At 44.6% G+C, this 17,684-nt stretch overlaps 1 protein-coding gene and 1 pseudogene across 3 annotated transcripts in view; one reads left to right on the forward strand and one right to left on the reverse strand.

Annotated features, from left to right (window-relative positions):
- The window catches only part of MTM1 (myotubularin 1), a 100,580-nt gene extending 90,883 nt beyond the window's left edge, over nucleotides 1-9,697 (reverse strand). For all 3 annotated transcript variants that reach the window (XM_039249891.1, XM_039249892.1, XM_039249890.1), the window contains exon 1: nucleotides 9,651-9,697. The gene's annotated coding sequence lies outside the window, so the exon portion shown is untranslated. The remainder of the gene's footprint in view (nucleotides 1-9,650) is intronic.
- LOC120243655 lies at nucleotides 295-390 on the forward strand (annotated as a pseudogene).
- Nucleotides 9,698-17,684: the final 7,987 nt, after the last annotated feature.

The following is a 17,684-nucleotide window of genomic DNA, read 5'->3' on the forward strand; positions in this document are numbered from 1 at the left end:
AAATGTATTTCTAAGTTCAAAAAACTACTTCTAAACCCACAGGTGAATGAAATAATCAAAATGGAAGTTAGAATATACTAGAACTAAATAATAAAAATTCTGTTTTGAAATATCCAAACCACAAAATATATCCAAAGAGAGGACAAAATGAAGAAGAGTGAGGTTCAGGATATATTTTAACTGAAAAAAACAAGAGGCTGAATAGTGTACACAGTATGCTTTTTTTGGTGTGAGGGGGGAAATGCAAATGTGTGCACGTGTGCACTTGCTCAAATTTGCAAAAGGAACAGAAGAGTGCTCGCTTCGGCAGCACATAAACTAAAATTGGAACGATACAGAGAAGATTAGCATGACCCCTGCACAGGATGACAAATTCATGAAGCATTTTATAAAAGAAAAAAAAGAAAGAAACAGAAAAGGAAACTAAAGACTAATAGTATTGCTAACCTGGGATGGGAGACAGAAACAGCATGTTCGGGGGACACCTGGGTGGCTTAGTTGGTTAAGCGTCTGACTTTCGCTTAGGTCATGATCTCATGGTCGTGGGTTCGAGCCCCACGTCGGGCTCTGTGCTGACTGCCAGCTCAGAGCCTGGAGCCTGTTTCAGAGTCTGTGACTCCCTCTCTCTCTGACCCTCCCCTACTCACGCTGTCTCTCTCTCTCTCTCTCTCTCTTAGAAATAAATAAAAATAAAAAATAAAAAAAAAAAGAAACAGCATGTTCGGCAAGAGGCAGGGATGGAAATAAGGCTTTTTGGAATAAACTCTGATGTAAATTTGACTTTAAAATGATATAAAGTTTTTATTCATTAAAAATTAATCAGAAAGAAACTGGGGTATGTCATTATGTTCGTTCACTTCTACACACTAGCAAACATCAGACTGCATAACCACAACTGACAAACCTCTGGTAAGACTAAGAAAAAAAGATAGAAGGCACAAACAATATTAAAACTTGAGAATGTGGGCACCTGGGTGGCTCAGTCGGTTAAAAGTCCTACTTCAGCTCAAGTCATGATCTCATTGTTTGTGGGTTTGAGTCCCGCATTACGCTCTGCACTCACCACACGGAGCCTGCATGGGATTTCTCTCCAATACCCACCCAGTGCCCCTCTGTGACTCATACTTTCTCTCTCAAAATAAATAAACTTAAAAAAAAATTTAAGAATGAAAACACAGACATAACCACAGAAATGGCATATATTAACTGGTAGTTTAAAATCCTCCCACTCCAGGTTCACCTGGTGGCTCAGTCAGTTGAGCATCTGACTTTGGTTCAGGTCATGACATCGTGCTTTGGGCTAACAGTGCAGAGCCTATTTGGGATTCTCGGTCTCCCTCTCTCTCTCTCTGACCCTTGCTTGCTCACACACTTGCTTTCTCTCTCAAAAATAAACATTAAAAAAATGTTTTTAAAATCTTCTCACTCCAAATATACCTGGCCCCAGTGGCTCTAGGGGTAAAGTCTACCAAACACTGGAGAAACAGAGAACTCCCAGGGGCGCCTGGGTGGCTTAGTCAGTTGAGCTTCCACATCTTGATTTTGGCTCAGGTCATGATCCCAGGGTTGTGGGATCAAGTCCTGTGTCAGGCTCCACATGGAGTGTGGAGCCTGCTAGGATTCTCTCCCACACACACGAAAGAAAGAAAGAGAGAGAGAGAGAGAGAAAGAAAGAAAAAGAAAAGAAACACATAACTCCAATCTTAGACAAACTTCAAGAGAACAGAAAAAGGGAATATTCTCACTCACTTTACAAGGCTAGCAAAGCAATACTAGACCAAGTACAGGAAAGCAAAATCTCACTCTCAAATACAGATGTCAAAATCCTGAAGAAAATACTACCAATCCAATCCAACAGAGAGAAACATGCTGGTTTCACGCCAGCAGGCAAACTGGTTAATGCTACAACATTCTATTAGACAATCCTTTAAGGGGCGCCTGGGTGGCTTAGTCGGTTGAGCGTCCGACTTTCGCTTAGGTCATGATCTCGCGGTTTGTGGGTTCGAGCCCCGCGTCGGGCTCTGTGCTGACTGCCAGCTCAGAGCCTGGAGCCTGTTTCAGTCTGTGACTCCCTCTCTCTCTGACCCTCCCCTGCTCACTCTGTCTCTCTCTCTCTCTCTCTCCTAGAAATTTAAAAAAATAAAAAAAATAAAATACCCCCATCACCTTAACAGGTTTCAAGAGGAAAACCACATAGCTCTGTAAAGGCAGAAAAGGGGTTTGATAACATTCAACATCCACTAAGCCCAAAACAAATGTGCGCTAGAAGTGCGCCTACACAAAACCTAAAGTAAACACTTTAAGGTGGAGTGTGGAAAACATGGTGCCTTCTCAAATACAGCTCCTGGGCCCCACCCCAAACCCACTGAATCAGAAACTCCAGGCTTGCTGCCAGGGAACTTGTAGTTTGGGAAACGCCCTCAGGTGATTCTCAGGCGGCTGGCCACCTAATGTCAAAGGGCAGGCAGAGCCACAGAGGTGCGACACCAACTGAAGCTGGCTCTCCTGACCCACCGGACCCACTGAGTCAGAACCTGTGTCCCAGCCCGAAGTGCAGGTGATTCTAAGCACACTCCCATAGCAGCTGCTCTCAAGCTGAGCTGCACGCGGAGCAATACACATCTGAGGGGCGCCTGGGAGGCTCAGTCGATTAAGCAAATGACTCTTGATCTCAGCCTAGGTCATGATCTCGCAGTTCATAAGATAGTGCCCCAGATCAGGCTGCGCGCTGGCAGCTGAGCCTGCTTGGGCTCTCCCTCTCTTTTTGCTTCTCCCCTGTTCGTTCATTCTCTCTCTCTCTCTCTCTCTCTCTCTCTCTCAAAATCTTTAAATAAACTTTAAAAATAACACACGTTTGATTAAGTACATTTGAACACCTGTGGGTGGGGCCGGGGCAGCAGGTTGTTAAAGCTCCCAGGTGATTCTAATGAGCAGCCAGTGTGGCAAGGAAACTTCTATTTAGTGAGTCCGCACCCTTGAGGATGAGCCAGAGAAGGGCGGAATCTGCGAGTTCTTTGAAGATACCCCCAAGAAAAAAGCCTGCATTTCACACAAACAGCAATGGTAAGCTCTTCATACCACTTACCAAGCTGCAATGGAGAAGAGAACTGTCTTGAACAAAGTGGGGATGTTGTGAGGATTCAAATGGGACGTACTTAATCGAGATGGGCAAAGGATTTGGCACAGGTTACATGGATCATGAATGCAAGTTTATTAGTGAGGCGACCACGGCTCTAACTGCTCTTCAGGCATTGACAGCAAATCACGGCCAAAATGTATCTCTCAAAGGTGCGCTGTCCAACTAAGTACGTACAGCTCCTGAACGCTTGAAATGTGGCTTGTCCAAATGGAGGGGTGGCAGAAATAAAAATACGTGCCAGGCTTTGACAACTTCATACAAACAAAGGGGAGGGGGACATCTCATGCCTACTTATGCTGATTACATATGGAAATGGTAATATTTTGGATATACTAGGTTAAATACATTATAAAATCGACTTCATCTGTTCCTTTTTTAAGGCCGCTACAAGGAAAATGGATTACACATGTGGCTCAAATTATCTTTCTAATGGACCACAAGGTCTCAAAGGATCATGGGGAAGCTGGGATGTGAACTACTAGTTAAACTGGCCTTCTCAAACTTTAATTTACGTACAGATCATCTAATGCTGTCATTAAAATGCAGACTCTAGTTGGGTAGATCTGGGGGGGGGGAGGGGCATGAAATTCTGCATTGCTCTTGAGCTCCCAGGAGCTGAGGAACAGCAGGAGCATCAGGACAATTTTTATCAACAAGGAAAAACTGTTCTGTGGCACAGACAAGACGGGAGCCTCTGGAGAAATGATCATGTCTTGTCAGAGTTGAAAACGGTGAAGAAAGGAAATGGCCAGCAGGGTTGCACTCAGCCTCAGCCTTAAAAACTCAGTTGTTAGGCCTGATGGCACGAGCTGCAAAAAGGTGAGGGCCAGATCCAATTGCCCTCCTGGGGACTCACTTTCTCTCTTGGATTTGGAACCATCAATGTAAGCAAGGAACACTTCAGGACCAGAAAGCTCAAAACAGAATCTCAACTGAGGTTTCTCATATCCTGCCTGCACTGTCCTCACACAGTGTGGCTCTTCCTTCTCACCTTGACCCACCTACTGCTGACAAGTCATGGCTGGGGGTCACTGCCAAGTGGTACATTTCTTCTTTGAGCAAAACAGCTCAGGCCAATTCCAGGACTGCTAGACTGAACCCTGACAGCACAGCCCAGGTTCTCCTAAGTCCCCACCTAAGTCATCTCAGGGCCATAAGGGGACTAGAGGGTCAGCCAAAGGCAACTCAAGCACTAATGCCACGAATCCCCTCTGTGACCCACCTGTGCCTAGAGAGCTCCTTTGAAGGGGAAAGGATGGCAATGGGATGTAGCAGCGCCTTCCATTTCAAGAGGCCCCGCCTTCCATTTCAAGAGGCTGCAGGAAATAGCACTTCCTTCCCCCAGAAAGCCCAAGGGCATGATATCGATATGTAACAATTATCACTAGCTAAAGAAAGGATATCACTGTGCTGTCAAGGTCTGCAGGCAAGGGAGTAAGAACAGAATGAGTTACAAACAAGCTACTTTTATTTTTACTTTCAATTATTACCCTTCAACTTTCCATACCCCTCCCCACCCCCAAAAATGTACCAACAAGTAAAGCAAAAATGAACCTAAACTCAAACTGCTCACGACAGTAGTCCAAAAATCCAGAGGCTTGGAATGTAATGTGTGAGACGTCTCCCATCAGTGGACTCTGAAGAACTTATTTGTTAATCAACCATGGGGGTGGGGGGAATTCTCAGCATGAGCTCCCTTCCATCCTGCAGTGGGAGGGGGGATATGGATATAGTCTCTATACATAAAACCCAATTTGTTGAAATGAACATATCCAAACAACTCTGAACTACTCCTCCACTCGTCCAGTTCAAGTCAAAGAGCGTTTTCTAAATGTCTACCGAGTGTAGAGGGCCGTGTTAGGTTTCAACTGCCCAGGGAAAAAACGTTTCCAACCTCAGCCCCAACTTTCAGCACAAGCTTGGAAGATGGAACATATAATGCTGAAATATTAAGGTATTCCCTATCAAGACAAGAGCTGAGGCTCAGCAACACTGGATGAACCTAAGCCGTGACATTTCAAAGAGCTACTTATAGAGTCATTTCAGGATCCTGAGAAGCAACTTCAAATAATAAGAGCAGAGCGCTTGGCCCCAGTTCTGTTGGAACACGAAGGCAGCATGGACCTGGAGCGCAATCAAGGCCCTGGATGGCTTCTCACCCTAACCCCTGGAGTGAGAGCATCCAGTCTACTGTGGCTGCAGGAGCTCCGCAGGGCCTTAAGCTGCACTGAGGAGCTACTGTAAGGTGTCTATTGAAAAAAAGAAGGATTTCCATTCTGAAATACTTCAAAAAAAGGCAGGCAATATTGCCTGACACAGAGATCACCCTGTCGTTGCTCTGTGATTGCTGGTTACACAGTACCACCATTTGGGGAATAAATAAATTGGAAGCTCGTAAGGTGTACCAATGGCTTCAGGTCCATTCGAGAGAGGCAATTAAACACCTGCATTTTTCTTTTTTTTAATGTTTATTTATTTTTGAGAGAGAGAGAGAGAGAGAGAGCAGAGGGTGAGCTGAGGAGGGGCAAACAGAGAGGGAGACAGAATCTGAAGCAAGTTCCAGGCTCCGAGCTGTCAGCACAGACCCCAACATGAGGCTCTCAGAGCCCAACACACAGCAGCAAGAATAATGCTGCACAGCCTATAAAGGCTCCTGTTGTACATGTGATTCTCTGGAAAGCTCTGGGAGCTTGGTAGGGTTCACAGCTCTCTTATAAATGGAAGAGGCAGCAGTGGTGCAGTAAAATGACTTATCCAGTGTCACAGAGTTAAGAAGGGACAGAAATGGGAACCCGGCTTCTGGAATCCAGACTCGGGAAGCTTTCAGCCACCTCACACAAAGGGTTCCTTTATCACTCCCCGTTCCTCAGGTAGAAAGAGAAAGCACTAGTGCGTGATGCCACTGTTCTAAAGACGTGACTGCTGCATTTTTAAAAGGAAAAGGATGAGGCTGTCCAGGTGCTCAGGCGGAAAAATACATTGTAAACGTTTAACATGAAAAACCACCCTCCAAATGCAGGACGGCAACTGGATCTCACCTGACGAACTCCAACTGGGTCCTGGCACCCTTTTGCTTTCAAAGCAGAGCTCCTGCAGGAAGGCCACTCTTGCTCTAATCATGTTCGTAGAAACAGACAAAATATGGCCTAAAGGAATTTCTGAGTTGAAACAGTAAAGGGAACTTAACACTGCAAGAACTGTGGACACAGATGCCAATGTCACCTGAAACTAAAAGCTCGAGTCAACCACGAAATGCTTAGAAATGTCTAGAAAAAAACTCAAACTTATTTGATGTCCAAAAGTTTATTACGACATGTCTAGAATCATTTCTTTATTTTTAAAAGAAAACAAGGGAGTTCCATGTAGTTCAAGTCAAGAGCACTTAACTTTTCTTGAATGCCTACTATGTGCAAGACACTATTCTAAGCACTTAACACAGATTATCACTCAGTCCAGCCAACAGCCCTTTAAGGAAGGTGCTATCAGTATTATTATTTTCATTTTACAGATAAGGACACTGAGGCACAGGCGTAAGTAACTCACCCAAAACCACACAGGTAATGTTAGAGCCAGGATTCAAATCCAGAGTCAATACCTTATAGGCAAATGGCAGCCCCTGTCCCTCCCCCATCTGCCAAAAGAGAATAATGAACTGAGAAACTAGAAAATAAAGAAAGCAGAACTTCAAAGAGGTCAGAAGCAGGGAAGGGAAATTACTAAAGAATAACGAAAACAACCTCTTATTCTATAAAACTGAAAAAACTTTAGAAATGACAAGAAATTCTGGCCTTTGAAATCCTTTGGCCAACAGTTCAAAATGTCGCCTACTAAGCCTTGAAGAGGCTCTGCTTTTCTCCTTATTTTGGAGCCCTCAATCAGAGCAAGAACCACATGTTTTTTCAGTGGTTTTTAAAGTAACTACATTATGTTAATGCTCCTTTCATTTTGGAACAAGGAATAATTTAACATTTTTTTTTGTAACTTCAGCCATTTTTCAGAACCTATAAGGATGAAAAAAATTTGCTTTGAAGCCATTGAACATACAGAATAGGAGAGAACTGAAAAGATATAAACAGATGAACTTATATATAAGCTATCATGAATGCCATTTTACTAGCACTTTAGTTTTTAAGAAGTTGAATGCTTCTTTAGGGCTAACATCAAAATGAACTCTTTTCTTAAAAACCATACACCCAAAAGATTGATGATCATTTCAGATAGAAGATTCTCAGTACAAACCAAAGTGCGAGAAGAGAAATCCTTGTGTTAGGTAGCCTGAGGCAGGCTGGCATTGGCATGAAATCAAGAACACTGACCTAGGCATAGCCTTCAGAAGCTAGAGTAAGATAACTACCGAGACACCAATGGACTCGAACCCCCCCCCCCATACTTGTGTTTGAAAGCATGGTTTGCATGTAAGAGGAAAAAAATGCAAGTAAAAATGAGGCTGTGATGAATTTAGGATCCAAGAGGTAATCGCAAGAAAAATGATGATTCCATAGAACCTCTTTTAGACAGTTTTTCTTTTGGATTTGGTTATTTGCTTTAATGGAGCAGCAGCTGACACTGGAAAGCTAACAATTCAATGTAATTCCCAAGTCATTCTCAAACATGCCAGCCTGTTTTATTGACATCATAGAGTTTTGGAGCTCTATTTTTCTGCATATGCTCATCTCCACTAGAAAATATATCATTGTTTACTTTTTTTATTGTCTTCTCCACCACACATAAGCTCTGTAAAGCTTCATCAGTGATACTGTCTGCTGTCTACTCAGTGCTTGGGACACTGCAGGCACACCATGGGCATTCTGGGTTTGATGGGTATATGAAGCCACTGACAACCTGATAAACATATGTTACAACTTTAAGGTAAGGAGACCAATCATTTAATAACATTTAATAACTAAAATCTGGGGCATCTGGGTGGCTCAGTCAGTTAAGCATCCGACTTGGGCTCAGGTCATGATCTCATGGTTCGTGGGTTTGAGCCTCGCGTCAGGCTCTGTGCTGACAGCTAGCTCAGAGCCTGGAGGCTGCTTCGGATTCTGTATCTCCCTCTCTCCCTGACCGTCTCCTGCTCACGCTGTGTCTCTCTCTCAGAAATAAATAAAAAACATTTTTAAAATTTAAAAATAACTAAAATCTACAAGCCCCGGTGAATATTCTGTACTTTCAAGCACCTGGGGAGGCTGCTCTGCACCGATAGCACCACTGGTTTGAATCTACTCCATGGTGTGGATCTCTCAAGGGTAGCCTTGGTTTAGTGAAACAGCCAAAAGTCATGGAGTCAAATCTGGTAATAAATAGTCATGCCCAAAACATTATGTTGGATGAAAGGAAAATGTGTCTATAAACTAAGAAGCCTGATTGTGTTATTTGGCTGGCGAATTCATTTTGAAGGAAATTCAAAATGGTTTGAAGTATAGCAAAATCACTGGCTCAGTCTGAAGACTGTAAGGTGGATACTCTACAAGGAACAAAACTAAGCTGTGATACAAAGTACCTGGGTTAGACACCAAGATACACCCTAAAGATCTGACTTGTGATATTAGCTTTCATCACATTATTATAATATTAAACAGCGTTACCCTCTCTGGGTCTCAGTTTCCCCATCCTGGAAACTAACTACTATGAACTTCAAAGTCCCAGTCAATTCTAACATGTCACGGCTCCATTCTTGTGAAGGTCTATTATGTCTGTTTAAAAACCAATCACAATCCACTCCGCCTCATACTTCGTATGCGTCTATAAAGCCCATAATATAATCTTTGCAGCAGATTCATTTCATATTTGCTTAGGCAAAAACTAAAATTAGTTTTCACTTCCTGAGCGCAGCAAAAGACAGTTAAGGGAGGCAACCCGGCAAAGGGCGCTTGCTCGTGCCTGTTCATACTTCCGACTGCATATCAGGGAACTAACCGTTCCTTCTCAGATCTTCTCTCAACTGTTGCAAAAGCAAATAAACCTCCCGTGAGTGACACAGAAACTCTGTTCGAGAGCGCCCATCGAGGCTTGCCGGCCAGCGCCGGGCTGCGGCCGCTCCGCAGGACCCGCGGGGGATGCGGTGGGCACTCACCCCAGGCGGACGGCCAAGGCGAGGACCAGGCGAGGCGCGTCGCCGGGAAGGCAGGACGGCCGCCCAGCCCGCTCGCCGCCCCAGGACGGGGAAGCAAAGTCCGGGGAGCGGCCGCGACGCCCCCAGCGTTTCCCCTCGGCCCCGATTCCCGTCCCGACCTTCGCCCGTCGCCAGCCCAGGACCTTGGGCGGGGAGAACAGGAGAAAACCGGAGGCACCTGCCTGCGGCTCACCGGCCTCACTCAGCCCTGGCCGGCGGGGACAGCGAGGCGCTTGGGCGAACCCCCCCCCCCGCGCAACCTATGCTCGCGGGTGCTGCGAGGACACGCGGGACCCGTCGGCCGGGGAGTCCCAACTTCCTCCTCACGTCCCCCCACCACCACAGGTCCCCGCAGCGCCCGGCTCAGTGCCAGGCCAGCCGCAAGCGCGAACCCACCTCGGGCTCCGGGCGCCACCGCCGTTGCCAGGCTGCTCCGCTCCCGGGCCCCGCTCCGCCCCCTCCAGGGCCCGCCCCCTGCGGCCTCTCCGCCCCTGGCCACCGCCCGCCGCCCCCTCCGTGCGTCGGTTGGCGGGGGTGCGTCACGTGATATGGCTGAGGCGGGTGGAAGACGCCTGGAGAGCCTTGGGAGCCGCTCTAAGGGGCGGGGCTCTTCACCCAGGAGGCTGCTGGGAAGCCCTCTTTGAAAGGTCCGGCGCTCGGAGGCATCTGGGAGCTGTAGTTCTAAATACGATACCCGTGGGCAAGGCCCAGATGCTAGGGGCCGCCCCAGCAAGGGAAGTTGGAGTAGGAGCCCTGCGGAGGCCGCTGGGAAGCATAGTCCCAGGACTTCTCTGGGTCCCATTGTTTTTCTCCAATAAAGGGGAAATCCAGAGGTGAAACTTCTCCAGATAAAACTTTAGCGAATGTCATTAAATTGAGCTGTTATTGGGTACATAGAGTTGGCTGCGAGAAATTGGGATACTACAAGGGAAAAAAAAAAAAAAAAAGAAATTTCACTGACTCTGGCCCAGAATCCGCAATTCACAAACCGAAGGAACAGCTGAGGTGTGTACTTCATGCTGTGCCAGTATCTTTCCAAGAACTGTCTTAAGACTTAGTGAAAGGAAACATTTCAGGACAAAGTTCCTTCTGCTTTTTTGAGGTTAGGGGCAGGTGACCATTAACACAGTAGAAAGAAAGGAAAAGAAAAAACAGAAGGAAGACAACTTCAGGAAAAGAATTCTGTGTGTAATCAAATAAACAAAACTTAATAGGACACATCGAAGAACAGGTGTAAAATTCCTCATGCTACATAATAATTACATATGTATATATACACACACACACACATCAGCACTTCATGTAAATAATAATAAGCAGGGTCACTTGAACATCTTTTTTCTCTTATATTCGTTAGTACTCCAGCATGTAAACACAATTGTTTTACCTGATAGTAGTGTGTGTGTATTCATATGTATCTATACACAGTCATATGTCACTATATATATTATACACACTACACACACACACGCACGCATTAACCCTACTGAAGTGTCCAGACTTCTTAGATGAATTAACAAGTCCCTTCAGACTCCAACCCACCTCGCCCCAAATTCTGGTCTAGTCACAGAGAACTTCTTTCTATTCTCTGGATGCACCATGTTCTTTCCTCATTCCAGCCCTTTACACTTGCTGTTTCTTTCTCCTGCGTTGGCCAAACTCCTGGAAGGGCAGCAGAATAGCACTTGTTCCTGGGCCAGGAAGAATTAGCTCTCCCAGAGTCCTTCTCATCACACTGATGTCATCATTTGCTTACATGTCAGCCTGCCAACTCCCCTCCCCAGACTGTGAACTTCTTTGAATCACATTCACTTTTGTACTGAATTTCAAAAAGTGCTCAGTAAATGCTTCTTGATTGCATGCACTGCACGCCAGAGAAGCTCCCTGGTGGGTTACTGAATAATCTGAGTCTTGAAGCAGAGGGATAGGGGAAAATGCGATGGAGAGAGGGCAGCAGCTGAGTGCGAGATCTTGCATAGTGTTGGCTGAAAACTTTTGCGCAACCAGGGGATGGGGGCTACAGAGGAGGGACAATTCTGAAGGACACAGCCTAGGCAGACAGGGCCGGCAAAGATCAGTCTCTGGTCTATGGAATGTAGACAGTGACCCTTGCCTCATGGTGGAGGTGTGAGGATCAAGAGAAGGAAGGGGTGAGGGCACTCTTAAAACTGTAAACATGGAGCACTATGGGGGAGCGAGCACCTTGTCTTGGGCAAAGTCACTGTATTCTTGACCCAGTCCTGCTATTTCTCAGGTTGGAGCTGCATCTCATAGTTCAAAGTACATGTGTATCTGTGTGTGTGTGTGTGTGTGTGTGTGTGTGTGTGTGTTGGGGGTTCTTCAGGCTTCCCTGCATTTTACACACACTCACACACACACATACCAAATGCAGAGGGGCCTGTCAGTAGACAGCTGGCTCTGAGACACTAGGGGGGGAGCAGCAGTGGATAAGGCTGCTTCTTTGATAACCTTTCTGCGTACTACATCCTGCACCCATCCCCCCACCACGGTCCTCCAGCATTGGCTAGGGCACAGGCTGGAGGTGCCTCTTGTCCTCTGGGGCTTCATTCTGTTCTCCCAAGTTAAGGCAAGTGGAGCAGACAGGACCCAGGATGGTTCTACATTGCCCCGACTCCCAGCATCCTCAGTATGAAGCGGGCCTGAGAAGGGAAAAGTTCTGTTCCTTTAGTGTCCTCACACATGGGCCCAATGCTGGTGCTCTGACCTCCCAGTCCCCACCCCTGCTGTAGGCTGGGGACCACAACCACCTTGTTCTACCAGGCACAAGCCCAGGGTGGAGGAGGATGGAGGAAAGAAAGGGTCATTCTTATAGAAGAAGAAGGCTGTTGGCCTTGGGAAAGTTACTTCTTATCATTAGCTGTTTCCTCTGAAAAAAGGAATCAAATGCCAATTCTCATGGTTGCTGTGCCCTAGCACAGTAAGAACAGAGGAGAATGTGCTGTCTAGAAGGTCAAGACAGCAGGGTTCCTAAACTGCCAGATTGACTGATAGGAAGAGAGGTGGGAGAGGGCGGGAGCAAGCCTCTGGGCATTCCCGCTCCTTAATTTGTTTGTTAGGTGTGTGACTTTGGGGAAATATATCTCCTTAAACTTCAATTTCCTCATCTGGGAAATGGGGACATTAGTATGTACATTAGTATGTAGTAAGCTTATTGTAAGTGATTCTACCCACCTCCCACTCACCTCTGCTCTTTATTTAAAAAGTAGCCATGAGGTGCCTGGGTGGCTCAGTCAGTTAAGTGTGTGACTCTTGACTTCAGCTCAGATCGTGATCTCACAATTTTTGAGTTCCAGCCCCACATCAGGCTCTGCCATGACAGCATGGAGCCTAGTTGGGATTCTGTCTCCTTTCCCTCTGCCCCTCCCCAACTCATGCTCGCTCGTTCTCTCTCTCTCTCCCTCTCTCTCAAAAATGAATAACTTAAAAAAATTAGCCTGAGCAATGGCACCTGGGTGGCTCAGTTAGTTAAACATCCAAGTCTTGATTTCAGCTCAGCTCAGGATCTCACAGCCTTGAGATCAAGTCCCGAGTCAGGCTCCACACTGGGCATGGAACCTGCTTAAGATTCTCTCTCCCTCTCCCTCTGCCCTTCCCCAACTCAGGCTCCCTCTCTCTCTTTCTCAAAAAAAAAGGAAAAAAAAAAAAAAGCTGCTATTAAAAAGCAGCCTGAGCAGAAAGCCGTTTGGCAGTGATTTATAAAGGTAAATGTACATAGGACCCAACAATACCACTCCTAGCTATTTATTCAAGAGATATGACAGCTTAGGTTTGCAGAAAGACCTATATTCAAATCTTCATAGCAGCCTTTCACAATAATAGTCAAAAATATAAACAACTCAAATTCCCATGAACTGATGAATGGCTAAACAGTGTTGTGTGCATACAATGGAATACCACTCAGCAATAAAAAGGAAGAACCATTGATACATGCTACAAAACGAATGAATCTCAAAAATATTATGTTGAGTGAAATAAACAATACATAAAACACTATATTTATACTACATTAGGAAAAGACAAAACTATAGGTTTGTGGTTGACTGCAACCAGAGGTGTGGGAAGGGAGCTGACTGCAAAGAGACAAGAGGGAGGTTTGGGGGGTGATGGGAATGTTCTATACTTTGTGATGACGATTCTGCGACTGTATACAATTGCCCAAACTCTTCAACTTTAAATATGAAATGAGTAAATTTCATTGTGGAAAAGTTATACTTCCATAAAGCTGGGGTTTAGAGGGGCAGGGGCAGGAAGGTGTTTAAGTTTCCAGTTAAGTTTCCTGAGACTGCCCGGAATTATCTGTTTTTGTTTGGCTGTTTGGTTGTTTTTAAGAGGCCCAGGGGTTTGAAGGGGAGAGGGTGGTGCAGCTTGTCCTACACATGCCACGGGTGTGCTACAAGGCAAGAGATTGGCTGGGGCTAGGAAAAAGCCCCACCAGGATAAGATGGTGGCCAAGCCCCATGGGGCCAGGACAGGGAACGCTTACCTGTGAGCCAAGTCTGGATAGAGGGAGCTTGGCACCCGTAGAGTCTAGGAACCAGAAGTTTCCCCCACCCCCAATTTTCTCTCTGGGAACTGCCAATGATCTATAAGCACACATACAGAGAGGCTCCAGAACACCAACGGGTCAAACTGGACTCTGTTCACAGAGCAGATGAGAGCGCTGTTGCTTCTTGCTGGTCTTTCCCTTCTACTTTCTCATAAAATTCACTGTTGAGTTTGGGGCCTCCTTGGAGAGGCCCTGCTAGTCAGCAGAGTCTATTTTCCCAGGTGCCGGGTGGAAGTTTGAGCCAAGTAATGGGACATGAAAACACTCACACACAAAGAGAAACACAATTTTTTTTTTTTGTCCCAGGGCCTCTTGGACATAGGGGCCAGACATGCAGAGATTTTTGTTATGACATTACAGTGTTTCCAAGGGCCAGCCTTGTTTGTATCCCTCATCACTACACAAATGTAGGGTGTTTGGGGATGGCTTTGAGGTCTGGTCTACAAGCAGCATGGTAAGAAAATTGCTCCAGACCCCAGTCATATCACAAATCAACCAAAGCCACGTAGAAGAAAGACCAGCTCACAAGATGCCCACCCTTTGCCCCTAATTATCAGGTTTTTTTAAAATCTCAGTTTCTTACACTAAAAAATATTTTGAGGAAGGAAGCCTTATGAGGAACTGTTTCATGATACATTCGAGTGTGTTTTACTCAAAATAGATTTTTAAAAAGAGCTTTATCTTTGTCTTTGAGGGGGCTGTCTGATTCATGTTAAGGTGAATAGTATACTACTTCTCAAACACTGAAATATTTGGAGACCTAACATTAAACATAGAAAAGAATAAATGAGAAAGGAAGACAAGAAAGAGGAAAAAACCTGAATGTCAGCAAATATTTGCTGAGCATGAACATTCTGTTATTTAGATTAATCAATCAAAAAGAACAAAATACGTGGCACAAAAACAAACACATAGACCAGTGGAATAGAATAGAGAACTCAGAACTGGACTCACAAATGTACGGCCAACTAATCTTTGACAAAGCAGGAAAGAGTATCCAATGGAAAAAAGACAGCCTCTTTAACAGATGGTGCTGGGAGAGCTGGACAGCAACATGCAGAAGAATGAAACTAGATCACTTTCTCACACCATGCACAAAAATAAACTCAAAATGGATAAAGGACCTGAACGTGAGACAGGAAACCATCAACACCCTAGAGGAGAAAGCAGGAAACAACCTCCACCGCAGCAATTTCTTACTTGACACATCCCCAAAGGCAAGGGAATCAAGAGCAAAAATGAACTATTGGGACCTCATCAAGATTAAAAGCTTCTGCACGGCAAAGAAAACAATCCATAAAACTAATAGGCAACCGACGGAATGGGAAAAGATAGTTGCAAATGACATATCAGATAAAGGGCTAGTATCCAAAATCTATAAGGAATTCACCAAACTCCACACCCGAAAAACAAATAATCCAGTGAAGAAATGGGCAGAAGATATGAACAGACACTTCTCCAAAGAGGACATCCAGATGGCCAACAGACACATGAAACGATGCTCAGCATCCCTCCTCATCAGGGAAATACAAATCAAAACCACACTGAGATACCACCTCACGCCAGTCAGAGTGGCTAAAATGAACAAATCAGGAGACTATAGATGCTGGCGAGGATGTGGAGAAACGGGCACCCTCCTACACGGTTGGTGGGAATGTAAACTGGTACAGCCTCTCTGGAAAACCGTGTGGAGGTTCCTCAAAAAATTAACACTAGAACTCCCCTAGGACCCAGCAATAGCACTGCTAGGAATTTACCCAAGGGATACAGGAGTGCTGATGCATAGGGGCACATGGACCCCGATGTTCATAGCGGCACTCTCAACAATAGCCAAAACATGGAAAGAGCCTAAGTGTCCATCAACTGACGAATGGATCAAGAAGATGTGGTTTATCTATACCATGGAATACTACATGGCAATGAGAAAGAATAAAATCTGGCCATTTGTAGCAACATGGAAAGAACTTGAGGGTGTTATGCTTAGCGAAATAAGTCAGGCAGAGAAGGACAGATACCATATGCTTGCACATATAGGTGGATTAGGAGGAACTTAATGGAGGACCGTGGGGGAGAAGAAGGGGAAAAATAGTCGGGGAGAGGGAGGGAGGCAAACCATGAGAGACTCTTGAATGCTGAGAACAAACTGAGGGGTGATGGGGGTGGGGGAGAGGGAAAAGGGGGTGATGGGCACGGAGGAGGGCACTTGTTGGGATGAGCACTGGGTGTTATTTGGAAACAAACTTGACAATAAACTATTTTTATAAAGAATAGAAAAAAAGAATAAACTTAAGCAAGGAGGTGAAAGATTTTTACATTGAAAAGTACAAAACATTGCTGAAAACAATTAAAGACAAATAAATTGAAAGACATCCCATGTTCATTGATTCATGGGTTTAATATCGTTAACATATCAATACCACCCAAAGCGATCTAAAGATTCAATACAATCTCTATCAAAATCCCAATGCTGTTTCTTTCGCAGAAATAGAAAATCCCATCCTAAAATACATATGGCATCTCAAGGGACTCCAAATAGCTGAAACAATCTTGAACAAAAAGAAAAACATTGGAGGTATCACATAGCTATTGTAAACAAAACAGCGTGGTACTGGAATAAAAAGAATATATGGGGTGCCTGGGTAGCTCAGTTGGTTGAGCATCTGACTGTTGGTTTCAACTCAGGTCATGATCCCAGGGTCCAGACTGAGTGGAGATTCTCTCTCTCTCTCTCTCTCTCTCTCTCTCCCTCTGCCCTTGTCCCTTGCATGCTCACACACTCTCTCTCTCAAATAAAATAAAATACAAAAAGAACATATAGACCAATGGTACAAAACAGAGAACCCAGGAATACACCCTTACATACATGATCAAATGATTTTTTATAAGGGTACCAACACCATTCAATGGAGAAAGGGCAATCTTTTCAATAAATGGCTTTAGGAAAACTGGATATCCACAAGGCAAAAGAATGAAGTTGGATGCTTACCTGACACCATATACAAAAAATTAACTCAAAATGGAGTAAAGACCTAAATGTAAGCAGGAAAACTGTAAAGCTCTTAGGAAAACACTGGGGAAAGCTTCTTGACATCAGATTTAACAATGGTTGATTGGATATAACATCAAAAGCTCAAGTAACAAATGTAAAAGTAGATAATTAGATTTTGGATAATTTTGATTTTAATTACATCAAAATTAAAAACTTCTGTGCATCAGAGGACACAGCCAACACAGTGAAAGGGCAACCTAGGAAGAAAATATTTGCAAATAACATATTTGATGAAGGGTTAAGGTCCAGAATGTATAAAGAACTCTTACAACTCAATAACAAAAACTCAAATAGTCCAATTAAAAAGAAAAACAGCAGGGAACTTAAGTTGACATTTCTCCAGAAAACACATACAAATGGCCAATAATCACATGAAAAGGTGCTCAACACCACCAAGCATTAGGGAAGGGCAAATCAAAACTACAATGTGATATTCCTCAGACCCATTGGGGAAAAAAAAACCCAAAACCAGAAAATAACAAGTGTTCATGAGGAGGTGGAGGAATTGGAACACTTGTACACTGTTGGTAGGAATGTAAAGTGTGCAGCCACTGTGGAAAATAGTATGGTGACTCCTCAAAAAATTAAACATAGAATTACTATATGACCCAGTAAGTTCACTTCTGGGTGTACACCCGAAAGAATTGAAAGCAGTTGCAAAAGAGTATTTGTACACCTATGTTCGCCGAAGCATTGTTCACAATAGCCAAAAGGTGGAAAAAACCCAAGTGTCCATCAATGGATGAATGGCTAAACAAAGTGTGGTCTATCCATACAATGGAATGCTTTCTAGTGTCAGAAAGGAATAAAGTTT

This window comes from Hyaena hyaena, unplaced genomic scaffold (assembly GCF_003009895.1).
Source record: "Hyaena hyaena isolate Hyena2069 unplaced genomic scaffold, ASM300989v1 scaffold_348, whole genome shotgun sequence".
NCBI lineage: Eukaryota > Metazoa > Chordata > Mammalia > Carnivora > Hyaenidae > Hyaena > Hyaena hyaena.